The sequence below is a fragment of the Stigmatopora argus genome, chromosome 8, assembly GCF_051989625.1.
Source record: "Stigmatopora argus isolate UIUO_Sarg chromosome 8, RoL_Sarg_1.0, whole genome shotgun sequence".
Taxonomy (NCBI): domain Eukaryota; kingdom Metazoa; phylum Chordata; class Actinopteri; order Syngnathiformes; family Syngnathidae; genus Stigmatopora; species Stigmatopora argus.
Window position 1 is genome coordinate 10959243 of NC_135394.1, and position 15287 is coordinate 10974529.

A 15287-nucleotide genomic window follows, 5' to 3' on the forward strand; every position below is an offset into this window, starting at 1 on the left:
AGGTCAAAGATTTTATTAACAGGACAACATTAGTACATTTGGTATCACATTGAAATGTTGATCTTTTGGGGCCAGTCCATTCTCCACCTGTAGACAAAATAAACACCATTGAAGTCTTTAGGTCTTTTTTTCCCCAAGTGTTTTAAAAAATACAATTGCTGCTCAAATCTACTTTTAAGCCAACATTAAAGTTTTAAAAATAAGATACTACTTACCTTAGGGGTCTGGCCTCTCACTTTGCCACCATGAGCCAGAGAACTCTGGACTTTACCTTTATAAGAGGGGGGGAAGCAAATTGCAACTTTAGTCAGTGAAACCTCAAAATAAAATAGATCTGATTTCACATTGAGTTACATAACAAGCTTTTAATTTGGATGAATACTTGGATATTCTACAATAAACAAATAATTTTACCTCAAGAGATGCCACAGAAGCATCATCTTCAAGTGGGCAACCTGGTCTGGACGAGGGCCTGATGCCTGCAAAAAAACGCTCGTTATCAAATATAGAGACTGAAGATTCAACAGATAGGCTTAGATGTTTTACCTTGCTCTGGCCCAGTCGCCTCTCCCGTAACCTCAAGGGTGTCCTGGGCAGAGCTGCATGTTGATGCTAAACATGGAAAACTTTATTTAACCAAGCTATTTGGGAGTTGCCAAACATTTATTAAAGGAAAGGAAACCCTTACAAGAAATTTAAGAAACGACTAAGATAAAGAATGAAAATAAGTTAGCGAGTGCACCGTGCTATTTGCCCTTTTCTAGACAAGGCGATTCAATAAAGAGTGACGTTAACAACTAGGATAATTATTTTTTTTAGTGAAAACAGAATAATTACAAATTGAAAACGGGTGTTTAGCATTCACAGTGAAAAGTATCATTACATACAAAACACCAGGAACGCAGTCGTGCCTTTTGAGTGAGCCTTTACCTAGCAAAATATCCGTTGATGTCTCCGCTTTGATCGATTACCTAAATTAAAAGTCTTTCTACAGGACTCAATGATGGAGAAATCTGACCAAATGGGAAGCTTCTTAGCTACGCTAATGCTAAGCTAACTAGCCACATGCGGCACACAGCCAGTGGGGAAAAGCAGCCCAAACTTAAATTGTCGACGGTGTTTTCAACCTGGCATTAAACTAACAGATTTGTTGGGGTCTTGGGCTCAATTTATTCCTAAGAAAAATCTCCCGGTAGCGTGATAAAAACGCACTTAGGCCAGTAAATTGCTCTACGCCTTACCACGTTTAGCTGCTTGCTAGTCGACCGTCAGCATAGAATGGCCAGTTGGAAAAGACGAGCTACTGCGCATGTGCCTAATTTATGCACTGGTGTCGACAATCGTCGTAACCACGCCCATAATGTCCAGCCATAATGAATGTGGAAAAGAGGGTGGCTTGCTTAATGCGCTCCAAGAGGTGGTTTGTCCTCCCAACTCAATGTCCATGTTTTGAAGATGACGTAGAATAGTCGTGATTTTTGTTGTCTTGATGCTATAAAACAGTATGTTAGTACACTAATTTGACCAAATATTCAGTATTCAGTAACATTTTACTTAGTATTTTACATCAACTCACCTTTATTCCAGGCCATCTGGCTCCATTAAAAGTTTAACATTTGAAATGGAACGAATGCTTCATTGTATTGTATACAATAACTCAGTGGTGGACCATAAGGGCCTGCAAGGCCTTCACTGCTGGCCTACAAATATCTGAATCACAGACTGATGTTAATTATATTTTGACCATATATACTTATGAAATGATCTGTCAGATTCCTTTCATTGCTGTCCACATGGTTGCGCTGTTTCCCGGTGTCTTTTCATATTTAAGAATTTAACCAATCACATTTCAGTCAGTATTTATTGCCAGGTTCAGAAATCTGCATGGAGGCCTTCACAATCAGTTCTGCAGGCCCTGCAGCATAAAATAAGTACCCATAAAACTGTTGCTTTAACCAATCAGACACCAAGGCTTCTCGCAGGCGTGGGGATACGTCATCGCTTTCACAAACTATGACTGACTAGTGATGGAGTGGACTAGCCAGAGCTACCAAACTCATCTCATCTTATTTTTTGAACCGCTTTATCCTCATAAGGGTCGCGGGGGGTGCTGGAGCCTATCCCAGCTGGCTTGGGGCCAGAGGCGGGGGACACCCTGAATCGGTGGCCAGCCGATCGCAGGGGCACAAGGAGACAAAGGACAACCATGCACACTCACACCCATACCTAGGGGCAATTTAGAGTGTCCAATCAGCCTACCATGCATGTTTTTGGAATGTGGGAGGAAACCGGAGTATCCGGAGGAAACCCACGCAGGCCCGGGAAGAATATGCAAACTCCACACAGGTGGACGTGAGCTACTAAACTGTATTTGTTAAAAATATCAAAAACAAATATTTGCTGGCAGAGTTAACCGACTACAAAGGCCTTCAAAGAAAGACCTCTCCTAATGTCTGACCAGTACAGCGATTCACTTATGCACACGTCTGAATTTTGTCATAACCATTCATTCAGTGAGAAATCCAAGTAATGTGGCCAGACATGACCTTCTCGGCGGAGGTAACGATCAATAGATACAGACTCCCTGACTGCAGCGCTTTGGGAAACAGCTGGTGTAGAAATCAAAGCAAGCGTAAGCCAAAACAAATGCTTGTCGGCCCTTCGCACGACTTCCACCGGTCAAAAGCCAAATGCTGATACTCATGAGAGCACATCTTGCATTATTACACGCATTCAGAGCCTTTCTTGTTACTCGGCACGGGTCAGTCTGCGACACGGAAAGGCTTTCCCGGTGGCCCGCTCAGATGAACTGAAAAGCAAAGAGCGATGTAAAACTGAATGCATTCGTTATTCAAAATGTAATTGCGGACGCAAACATAAAGCCTGTTATTGTTCACTTGATGGCAGCTCCGCTTTTGAGGGGGTTTAACTTTCCACAGTGCAGCTTAACATCACAAGCTGTTTTAGAGCTCTGCGTGTCTTCTGTTGCTCCTCACTGTCAAATGTTCTTTTTGACTGGGATAACATTTTTCCTCGACTAATACTCGACCCAAGAGATCAAAAGTAACCTCAGGAAGATGCAGATTATTAAACTAAATGAGCCACGGAAGATAAAATCAGGGACTAATCTTCCGGCGAATGCATCCATTCCATCGCTGTTTGAACAAGCTCAAGCTAAGTGGTTATAAATCCATTTTTACAGTTTTCTTCACCGCAAATGTGTTTGGAGTTGGTGGCCAGTGCGCGAGGCCCATTCACTCTTGCCAAGGCGGCGGTCAAAAGACTGATGCACAACAGAGACTGCTTGTTTGGGTTGCGAGAAAGAAACCTGTATAGTTTTGAGTGCTGTCAAATTGGAAATGCTGCTTCAACAAGGAGCGACGTCTTCACGTGGCCAACCGTTCGCGTAGTGTGGAATGACTAATATCATAAGCAAAGTCATGTGAAAGGGAAAATACATCTCCGGTGACACTAAGTAAAAGCGCAGTCGTTTAAAATTGTTAAGATTTTTGGGCTAATGGTGGAACAGTGAGGCTGGCGTTTGCTTGGTAATTTATTTGGAACTTGATATGGAAAAATACCTTACTATAGATTAATCTTTTTTACTGTTATATTGAATGGGGTGGAGGCTTTAAAGTTGAAAACGATCCAGGTCTGGAATCTGATGCATTCAAATTTGCAAATAAATCTTCCCATTTCTTGGCATAAACCGTTCCCGTCCCACACTTTTATGACAAACGTCTAAATGCACTACAATTCAGTTTATCATTCATCGCTGTATTGAAATAATAATGAAAAAGTCTTGCCTTTAAGATAAAATGTACTAATTAACTTTTTGAATTGAATGAGCACAGCATTTAATGAGAAAAAATACTCTAGTGTGTTACTTAGAACACAACTACACGATTGTGTTATTGTAAAATATTGATTTTCTTATTTTATTATATATACTGAATCAATTAAAATCCATATGGATGAGGAAAAAACAAAGAGTTATTTCAATTCATCTGTTAACGGATGAATTTGTGCAAAAGTGTAAACATGAAGCAAATTTTATAACAGCACAAGCAACACATCATACTAAATCTATCCTAAGGGCTGAATTTTTGGTTCTCATTCAGTGTTGCATAAATTTCCGTGTTTATGATCTGATTTGAGCCGTGTTGGCATTTGACATCTTCACCCTGGAGTGAAAAATCCTCGAATTATTTATTGTAGATTGAGACACAAATCAATTTGACAAGCCGCATTTCTGCAGAAAGGCCTTGAAAACCCCCCAAAACATCTCGCAAACAATGAAAAACATGTGCATGCGTTGGCTTTGGTGGCGGAGATTCCTGCTTAATTTGGAAAAGCACCAGACGTGTTTATTTTCATACGCGTGGCCAAGTATTACATGTTGGATTTCTTTGCAAAGAACCGAGACGGGGAAAAAACACTTTGTAGTTGTACTGTATTAAAGATAATTAGCAAAACTGTTCGGCGCTAAATCAAATGAGCGTTCAGACAGTAAACAAATACGATTAAACTAGACTAAACATCTGAATGATGACGATGTAATGAAAATATGAATAAACACAGGCTGGATGGGAATAATAAAAGGCCGTGATATTGAGGGCATCCCGGAATAATCACTGGAGTGCTGCACAACTACTTGCGGTAACAGGAGTTGAAGACAAGCCATTTACTGTACAATGATAACATATTAGGCAGTTAATTGCACCTGATTTCATCGCTTTGTTGACAACAACCCAGAAACCGCACTCAGCAGTTTCCTAATGCACTCAACATGTGCTATGTGAGGAGCAAAAATTCCCAAATCAAGTCTTTAAAATGCTGCGCGATTGTTTAAAGTTCAAACTTTGCGGTAGATCTTTGGCTTAAATTATCCATACAGGCATTAAAATTGAAATAACATTTATCTATCAAATATTTGTAGTCATTCCCTTTTCCCATGTCACCTTCAACGCAGTAGGAATAGCGTATTTTCCGGTCTATAAGTCACACTTTTTTGATAGTTTGGCTGCTTCTGCGATTGGTACACGGTCGATTGGTCGCCGGTCTTTTGGTCACCGATCTTTTGGTCGCCGTTTTTTTGGTCACCCGGAAGGTAAGTGATAATTACCATTTAAATCGTTGCTCAAATTCCCTAAATACAAATTGCGAATTACTATTTAGTCATACTAATGCCCTAGTAATTATTAGGCTAAAGAAAAGCTCAAAATTTCCCGGACTTTTATTGTTTTTTGTTGGAGAACTTGTTAAGACCCTGACTGACGTAGCTTCTTAAAGGGACATCGCATATACATAAGAACTCTTATACACTCACACGTCGGCTCAGTGAAACTGCTCATGGCCATTGTTGGCTTTTATTGATGCGTAGACCGTGTTGTTTTACCTTGTTTGGTCGCCGGTCTTTTGGTCGTCGGTCTTTTGGTCGTCGGTCTTTTGGTCGTCGGTCTTTTGGTCGTCGGTCTTTTGGTCGTCGGTCTTTTGGTCGCCGGTCTTTTGGTTGCCCGTTGTCGCGGTCGGGGCGACCAAAAGACCGGCGACCAATCGACTGCACACGGTTCTCCCCGGGCCTGTGTGGGTTGACTTTGGGTACTCCGGTTTCCACCCACATTCCAAAAACATGCATGGTAGGCTGATTGGACACTCTAAATTGCCCCTAGGTAAGAGTGTGAGTGTACATGGTTGTCCGTCTCGGGGCGACCAAAAGACCGCAACCAAAAGACCGGCGACCAAAAGACGGCGACCAAAAGACCGGCGACCAATCGACCGCACACGTCTGCGATTAATACTCAAGCGCAGTTTATCTGAAAAACTGTTATTTTCACAGATCCCTATATATCCCTTTTTTTCCTTTTACTTTAATGTAAGTTTAATCTTGGTTTCTGATCAAGGAAAAAAATGCCCTCCCACAAGTGCGACTCATGCTCCAGTGCGGTTTATATATTGTTTTTTCCCTCATGCAGACTACACTGCTAGTATACTTAGAGAACTGGAGCAATGAAAGAAGCTAGAAACCTAAAATGACTCCATTTGTTATCCTTTCCGAAAAAAAAAAAATGGAACTGACAAAAGTAGAACAGAGATACGCACTGTATCTCATTAAGAGGAAAGCCGCAGGTATCTTTTTTCCTGCCGTAGTTACTCATAGAGGGGCCAGAAAACTTTATTAAATGGCAAGAAGTGCGCTTCTGCCGTTTTCTTCCATCATTTCCGCGCTAAAAAATGATCGCAAGCAGCAGCCATCAAACACTCCAGGAGAGAAAGACGACTAACGACATCACACAGCCGCAATTTCAAAGCGTTGGCGGCAGACGGCGGAGCTCAAGGTTTCCTTTAACTTTTTTCCAGTCTCAAATAAAAGACTCGAGGGAAAGAGGAATTGAGGAAACGCCAGAATGTCGTTTGCAGCTCCAAATTGCATCCCATTTTTTGGGGAACGTTAGTTTCCTACTAATTGACTTTCCATTAGTTAAGAATGATCGCGTCTATTACCGTCAATGGCGGAAAATGAGTTGAAGGAACACACTAATGCAACAGAAAGTAAAACAGACTGGAATATAAGACGCATAAGAAAATTTATATTTTAGAAGGTGCAGCAAAAAAGTCAATATGGTAGTTTGTATGGTATGTAGTGTACTACACAGTGTTTATGAACACATCACAAGTCACGTCAAATCTATCAAAACTGCCAACCCATAACAATAGAAGACTCAAACTTTTTTCCACACTGTTATTCTCTTTTCAAAGTTTTCAAACGTTTCTTTTAAATTATTTTCCACTGGCTCTTGGTGACATACTGTATAAAATGTAAGCCCAAAAGCTAAGCAAAATGAGCAAATAAATTCCTTTAGAAAGCTTCTTTGGAAACTTGAAAAGGTCAAATAATAGAAAGAAACAGATAAAAAAACTCACTAAAACTTTAGCCTCCAAGCACAACTTGAAATGTTGTGTTTACGTAGCCTACCCTAGATTAGATTATATTAGATAAGAATTTTATTTCATCCCGTATTCGGCAAATTTCTTGGTTGCAGTAGCAAGACAGACACAAGACACACAATACATTGTAGACCTAGTTAAGAAACTGGAGCCACACACAGGAAGTCCACAAGGTGGCCTAGCCTCAATTACCATGCCTATGGTAGCCTACCCAAGATTAGATTAGATTAGACTTTTATTTCATCCTGTATTCTGGAAAGTTCTTGGTTGCAGTAGCAAGACAGACAAGACACACAAGACATTGTAGACCTAGTTAAGAAACTGGAGCCACACACAGGAAGTACACAAGGTGGCCTAACCTCAATTACCATGCCTATTTATGTTCCATGCTTTCTGGGTTCTTGCAAGTTATTGGAGGAAAAACGATGATACAAAAAAAGCACAATTATGACATGAATCTGAATTTATAGAAACATCTTCCTAAATTGGCAAATGACAAAAAATGTACTAAGATGACTCATTTGAAATGCGATGATTGGAGTGATCTAAATCTGTCAGCCAGTTGAGAGGAAGATGGCGTGGACTCCTGCCTTGAAATATGACTTCTCCATTTCCTCTTTTTCAAGTTAATCCAATCAACCTGTCAGCATACATTGGTCTTTTTCTCTCCTATTTTAACAATCCTTACCACTTGTGATCTGCAGACATTTGTGTTGAAAGGCCGCAACAATCTGGAAATGTTATCCAAGTGGACTTTTGCAGTGCAGCCCAATTTGTGGCTATTTTGCTCACACATTGAAAAGACAATACAGCTTGTAAAATCGATGTATTTTCCAATCTGTGTGCTAAGTGAGGTACAGCTGACTTGACTTGCACGCATCTTAAACCACTGAATGTTTGAACGGGAAAGACATAAAATGGCCCCGGTGGCATTTGTCTGTGACTTGCACCACATTTGTGTCTGCGAGAGACATCGAATGCGACGTGCAGAACGTTTCTCTCTTTTTGATCGCGTCTACGAGCACACACAGGAGCTCAACATCTGAAAAGTTGGACATGAAGACAGTTTAAAGGCAGTCTGGAATGATCCATTAACAATGTGAGCAAATTGGCATAACACATGAATCACAGTCTCTTAACCATGGAAGCAAAAATAAATAATAAAAAAAAAACTTGGCCAATGATGAAGACAGCCGATGAAAAATTGAGTGAAAGGAAATTTCCTTTCATTATTGAGTCCAGGATGACTCTATTCTTGCTCGCCGATGTAATCATATGGGATTAGCTTTACGTAAACTGAAATTAACCAGATAGAAATTCCAGTGGCGGGCTGTGAAATTCGTTCATGGGCGAAATGTTGGTTTACGCTTAACATGATTAAAGCTGGGAAGGCAAGCAAAACTCTTCAACTATTTATCTTGGTTGACACCATTCATCTCCAAATCTCCACACTATAATTTAGCCCATCCAAATCATTATTTATCTAATAACATGATGTGCCACTTCTATTTTTTTCTTTTTTTATCAACCAAATCATTCACTATTGTTGGGTAGTAGGCGGAGCTAGTTGTTTTTGCTATCTATAAGCATCGTTTAAGAATAAAAGCAAAAACCTGCCCTCACAATTCTGTAACGTTCCAATGTGAAAAATTAAAAACAATAAGTTATCCTGATTCTTAAAATATTTAAAATATTCTTTGTGTATATGTTAAGAGGCCCATGTTTTTTCCATCTATTTATCTATTGACATTGTCTTGAATATGAATACCCCAGTAATGGCAACTTTAGAAATAAGGTAAGACCAGATTTAATTCTAAATATAACAAATATGAACTTTGCCATCTATTTAATTCAGTTTTGTATCTATCATTGTGTTATTATATTTAATCAATCAATGAATAAATAAACCTAGTGACACTCAACAGAATAATTTAAGCAAAACTACAATAAGAAAAGCTGGTTGACCTGAACAAATAGCTTTCAAATTCATAAACTGTAGCAGGATTTTGTAGGAAAAGCTGCAGGCAAATTAATAGATGTAAGGAGACCGAGCATGCAATACAAGAAAAGCCCTTGAAATTTTTCAACCCTGACATCCTAATCATCATCACCGGTGATGCAACTAATCATGTTGTTGCTAACAGAGCGTGACATTGTGTAATTTGGCTGGATAAAGTAACGCATAGACACAAATCTACTACAACGCGAACAAGCCCCAAAGATTCAAGCATTACAAGATCAAACCAATTAACGTACTGGAAATAAAAGGAGATTATCTGTAGATGCAACACAAAAGGAAGCGACTCAAAAGGATTTTTTGGCTCAATGCTTTACAGCAAATCTTATTTAGATACCTCCAGCCATGGTAATCTGATTTTTCCCACAGCCACAGGAGAGCCGAGGCTTTCAGACAAAGAAAACAAGAATTTCATCTTAGCGTGTCCTTTATTACCAGACTCGGTTAATATTATTAGAGATACCTTCGAGGCTACGAGCTCGTGTGACGTTTCCGTTGCTTAAATTGAGGGGACCTTCGGCATTTCGGGTGAAAATGGTCATTCGGCATCGTTATTCTTTATAACTTTGACTTGAGCCTGTCCCATTGAATTTAAGGAGTGGATGGAAAAGAGGCCAGGTCTATAAAGGAACACTCGATACTCCATGAAAGCAGAGATGGAATCCGCGCTGGCTCAACGCATCCAACCACATCACAGCCCCTCCAGCCAGGCCGTCTCAGAGTAGGACTTAATGGGCATGAGGGGATCCGTCCGTCTGGGAAAGCGAACCATTCGGGGGTTCACTTGGGTCTAACACATATATTGCGGCGCTTTTACTATTCTGCTTCTGTCAGATATCAGTCTGAGTGTTATCGGAGTTGTCAATCACGGACGGAAATAATTTTGGCCGTTTCAACGTGACCGATGGATATCGCAGGCTGTTTCGTAAAAAAAAAATGATTTTACTGGATGAAGCGCATACAAACATTCCAAATAGCTGCCATGTCTTATTGCGGAAAGAATGAGGGCAGCTGCCCTTCTCTGGTTCTCTTTCCACTCTGTATTTTTTCCTCGGTGCCAGCCACCTCCATCATCTACGCAGCGTGTGTGCACAGCCGTTTGGCCGCTTCATTAGTTTGGTGGTTTGAGCACTTTGCAGTACTTTGACCGTCTTTGTGCCATGTAAACACAATGTTGTAATTTAAAAAGCCATCATTGGGTTTGGACTATAAAACGAGCGGACTGTGGGAATAGTGTGAAAACAGTAGTTCACGTTATTTGTGTGCGTTGGTAAAGGAGAACATTTTACGTTCTCTATCTCGTATCTGCCTATTTTTTTATGTTCTGACATGTTAATTAGCTGATAAATGTCCCACTGTCATCAGATTTGATACAAAACAAACAATTGGATGTTCGTGGAGCAATTTAAAATACTCGCAAAATAAATCCATCATTTTTTTGCCACATTTAGTAAAGTGCACCGTTGGATTCGATTGACCCAGCTTTTTTGTTTTTCAACATAAAACCCGTGATCGTGCTTGACTTTTGATCCCATTGCCGATTATGTCTAATCAACCAAGACCTGCAATTTGCTTAAGCATTCAAATTCTAAAGAGATGATTCATCTAATGACTTTAATTAACCACTGCTCCTACAGGTAATGCACTTCACTCCTTTAGTAAGCTGGGTGCAACTTGACCGGCCTTAAGTATCATCATAGGTTGGCTTGGAAAAAAACAGTTTTTGCACTGAACCACATTCTGTAATAAGCTCTGTACTCACCACAATGATTCACGGGAAAAGTCTCATGGCCGCCCTTGACATTTTTTTCAAGGTTGCACAGTAGCCTTGGAATTACAGGTGACCTGGAAAATCACATTGAAAAATAGGCAACAAATGTCATGTTAGAATCATAAATGAGCATGAAATGATTCATTTGTTATTCACAATGGTCACAGTGATCAGGTTTCCTGTCTTACTAATGTGACATTATAGCACTATTAAAAACCCTTTGGCGGAAAGGAATTAACTGTCATCGTAAGATATTACAGCCCCGTTCGAGTGACCAGTGGAAAAAAACAATATTCAATGGGTTGTATTCAGAACAAAAGGAAAGGGTTACAATCCAGCTTTAGAAGTACCAAGACGTTTTTGTGATTTGAGACATCCATCGAGCCCTGCGATTGGCTGGCCACCAATTCAGGGTGTCCCCTGTAGTTAGCTAGTATTGGCTCCGGCACCCCCGCTACCTTATGATTTGACTTTTTTTTCAACCTGACAACAGTTTAAAAAAATGGAAAGGTTTTCAAGTAAAGTTTATAAAAAGTATGTTTGTCTATCATGTTGACATGCTGGATGTTTGACCGAACCTACTAGTACCTAAATGGGCATGCACCATCACTGTAATTTAAACAATTTGATAGAATTCAGTGTTGTTAGCAAGTGGGATCAACAGTAAACAGATGTAAGTACTGATGTACAGACTTTTGACGTTGCAAATACCTTTGGATAAAAACACTCAACTCCCCTACGTTGTCGGGAACGATCTGTGAATCAGCACTCATCTGTTTTCTCGCTTGAAAAACTCTTATTGATGGCAACTGCAGAGTGTCTGAGATTTTCTCCGTCTTTATTTGAGTCACTTTAGACACACTCTCTATTGTATCGGTCCCATCCTTCAAAATATGTTTTTACTACATGCCAAATACCACAGATACCAGTTGTCCGTTTTCAAACTGCTGTGAACGATCAATAGAGTTAACAACAGCGACGATAAAATCCCAATTTAAAAAAAAAGGGAGTGGGAAGGCATATGTCGATAACTGTGAGTGTCCAAAAGGTTCTTGACTCTGTCATCTGGCCACAGCGGCAAAACAGGCTGTTAAATCAGATAGTGTTAAATGTGTGGGTGTCAAAGCAGACGCTATAAATCAACAGTGACTTTACAGACAGGCAAATGCTCCACTGTAGTTTTTTAAACACTGTGGTTCACATAAATTACAAAAAAACACCATAACAAGTACAAGTTCACGTTTGAGTTTACGGAGTGAATAATAGTCAGTTTGGATTAATAACACTGCAGAAGTTGAAAGCCCTCTGTTCAATGACACTACTTGACTTTCAACAGTTGGAATTTTAAAACAACTATCTTCACACACATGAAGAAAGAGTTATGGAAGAGTAGGTCCATGGGAGTTAGGTTAACGTCACGAGTTTGGTTATTCTAATTGGGTCCTCTCTTCAAGCATTGGCAGTGAAGTGACATCTTTCTAGGCAAAATGTTATGGCCACAAATAAAAAAGTGCTGTTTTTATCTATAGAATGGGTACCGCAATCCAGTCCTTGAGGGCAGCTAAGTTATCCGATTTGTTTTCCATATCTCACTTCTGAAACTTTCGTGAACTAAATCTACTACTCAGAAAACTCTCCAAAGGCGCAGTAACAATCCTGATTATTTGATTCGGGTGTGTTGGTGAACAGAGCTTTGGAAAACAGACTAGCGACCGGAATTGGTGACACCTGACCTCTAATAACCATAGTCAAGTCATGCAGTGTGTTATCCTTATATCATCCTGGTTGGAGCGTGGTGCTAATAATGCCAAGGTCGTGGGTTCGATCCCTGTATAGGCTCAGGCTTTTGAGCATTTCTACATTGCGTACAATCTCTCCTGAAGTCTAATAACGATCCTAGTACCTTGATTCAGGTGTGTTTGAGAAGGGGCATATGAAAAACAGAGTGGATAGGTGCCTTCAAGGACTGCATTTGGTGACCCTTGACCTTTACTCTCAATATATGATGTCAGCTCATGCAGTGAATCAGGCCTATATCATCTTACATGTGGCTCACATGGCCGGTTAGCTCATTTAGTTAGAGCGTGGTGCTAATAACGGCAAGGTCGATCCCCGTACGGGCCAAGACTTTTGGGCATTTCTTCATTTTGACGCTGATAAGTGCTATCTTATCCTTATTAATAAATCGACTGAAAATGGTTGCCAAGCCACTTGGGAAATATGCACTTCTGCCAATCTCTGTCTTGGCTTTTTCCTTCTCCAAGCCAAATCCTAGTTATTCCACTTGCTTCATGTGGACTATTGTGAAGATCCATTGCAATTAGGCAAAAATAGTACATCTTTAATCAATTTTGAGGTTATGCATAGACAACTGCATCTTGAAGTAGACCACCATGCAAGTCTTGCCACTTCTATTCGGTATCGCGTTTCTCTCTTGAAATGTCTGCTGAAGAGCAAAACTTTTAGATGCTCGTGTCACGTTTCGCAATTTTTTTTTAGTCAGGGAAAGAAAAACACTCGTTTAGCATGTTATTATGGCGGTTTCAACGTGATACATCCCCAAAAATGAATCCCATGTCTTAAGCAATAGAAAAGCATATGTTTTTTGGATTGAGTGGAATAGAAAAACATGAGCAGAGCTCATTTTTGTAGTTCAAGGCTCAAATTATTTAGCTCTGTTACTTGAGGAAAGAATCCATTTTGTTAATATGATGCTCGCTGTCCGACAGAACATTTTCATTTAGCCGGCCGGGGCTGTATGATTTGAAATAAAATAGCAGTAGGTTTAAATAATGTGGTCTATTTTCATTCAGGCAGAGATATTTTGGAACTTTTAGGCAGGTCCTTTTTTATATTCGCATTTTCTGTTGAGCAAATTGATTCATGGATCCACTACTTATTAGAATATATCCAATGTTAAGGCCATACTTTTGGGATAAGTTGAAAATCCCCAACTCTGAGGCCTCAACATAGACAAAATTAAAAAAAAAAACCTAAAGAATTAAAGTGGTTGGCTAAGAAGTTTTGAGAGACATTGTGAAGCTCCTTTGGCAACTATAATGTAAATAAAAAGTTGTAGCAATGCACTTAAATGCAAATAAAATCCATACTCTATAGCAGGGGTGTCAGACCATTTAAGATATAATATCTAGATTTTTTTAAATAAATGGATTAAAAGAACTGGATTAAAAGCCCTGAATATTCAGTTTTTTATAGATCTAAAACAATGTTTATTTTAGCTTTTTTATATATTTTTAGATTATACAAAATGATTTTTGAACTAAAAACAGAAAAAATGGATTAAAAAATTACAATTATTGATTTAAAAGGGGGAAAATCAGGAAATTTAATATACATCTATACTCTTCCTAAAATCTGATCCTAAAACAGAAAGTCGGCACTCATGATTTACTTTCCCGGGCCACACAAAATGATGCGGCGGGCCAGATTTGGCCCCCGAGCCGTCACTTTGACACACGTGCTCTATAGGTTCTAAGTCTGGTGATCGACTTGCCATGTCTAAGCTTTCATCTGATGAATCCCTACATGACAGTTTTGCTATATGTGAAGGAAAACACACTCTTGGTTTCTTGCCAATGTATGCATTGCAAGGTGTGTAGAAGGTCACTGGAAAAAAATAAGCACAAATCCAATCCAAGTTTAAATTGGTCTATGCGTTCTATGGCCTTACTTGGAGCGGGCATGTTTTATTGCAATCACAGGTGCACCTGAGAATGTGTTCACTCTGCATACAAAATTTCTGCAGGCATCAAGAGCCAGAGCTATTTGAGCGGACTCACTTTTCCAGATGGGAAATCATGGCACCGGTAACCTTTTTATTAAAAAAAAAACCTCAACTACAAAGGAATGATTTTGTATTAGCGCAGCATTTTCAAGCGACATGTTGTGGAAAACGGTCGTCAGCATCTAAACATGTTTTGTTTCAAACCTTCACTTCTTGGCAGCAAAGACGATAAGGTTTGCGTTTGACACGTGAGGCCAAAAGAAAGCGCAGATGTGCCCTCGCGCCTTCTCCACCAATTAAATTGTCAGCGCTGATCGCGTCAGTTCTTTGAGCCTGACCGCAAAAACCCTGCGTTGGTCCAAGTCTTCTTGTCAACATCAGAATGGGGATAAGGATACAAGTTTGTTACGGTCCGTGTCGCCGGTTGCATGTGGAAAATGTTTTATGGCTTCGAGAAGTGAATGGCTGGGAGTGCTTTGCCAAAGTTGTTACGTCAAATTCGGCAAAGTGGCTGAAACATATCAGGAACATTATTAATGGATTCTCTGCATTGATAGTATGCAAGCGGCAGGAAGATATATTAATTCTAAATGATGACTTTAAATCAGGGAAATCTTTCCGAGTACTCAATACTTGAAATTTAGTTGCGTATATAATAATAATAATAATCGGACATAGGCCCCGTCGTCATTATCAACAACAAAAAAGCCTACTTGTCATCACACCCAGAAACTGCGTGTGACGAAATTGGTGGTGCTTCTCCATAAGCTGAGATTAACTCATGTGAGTCTAAGTAGCCATCAACC

General features: G+C 39.8%; 2 long non-coding RNA genes across 9 annotated transcripts in view; both read right to left on the bottom strand.

Annotated features, from left to right (window-relative positions):
* Positions 1-25: 25 nt before the first annotated feature.
* LOC144079281 (uncharacterized) lies at positions 26-430 on the bottom strand. Its single transcript, XR_013301490.1, has 3 exons — positions 415-430; positions 216-271; positions 26-87 (listed from the first exon to the last, which is right to left on the bottom strand). It is a non-coding gene; the product is annotated as an uncharacterized LOC144079281 (long non-coding RNA).
* Positions 421-15287, bottom strand: part of LOC144079280 (uncharacterized) — an 83836-nt gene continuing 68969 nt past the window's right edge. For 5 of the 8 annotated variants that reach the window (XR_013301485.1, XR_013301487.1, XR_013301482.1 and 2 more), the window contains 4 exons: positions 10728-10810; positions 1242-2809; positions 547-612; positions 421-479 (listed from right to left, as the gene is read on the bottom strand). This is a non-coding gene — a long non-coding RNA (uncharacterized LOC144079280). The remainder of the gene's footprint in view (positions 480-546; positions 613-1241; positions 2810-10727; positions 10811-15287) is intronic. The other 3 variants (XR_013301489.1, XR_013301483.1, XR_013301488.1) reach the window with 3 other exon arrangements.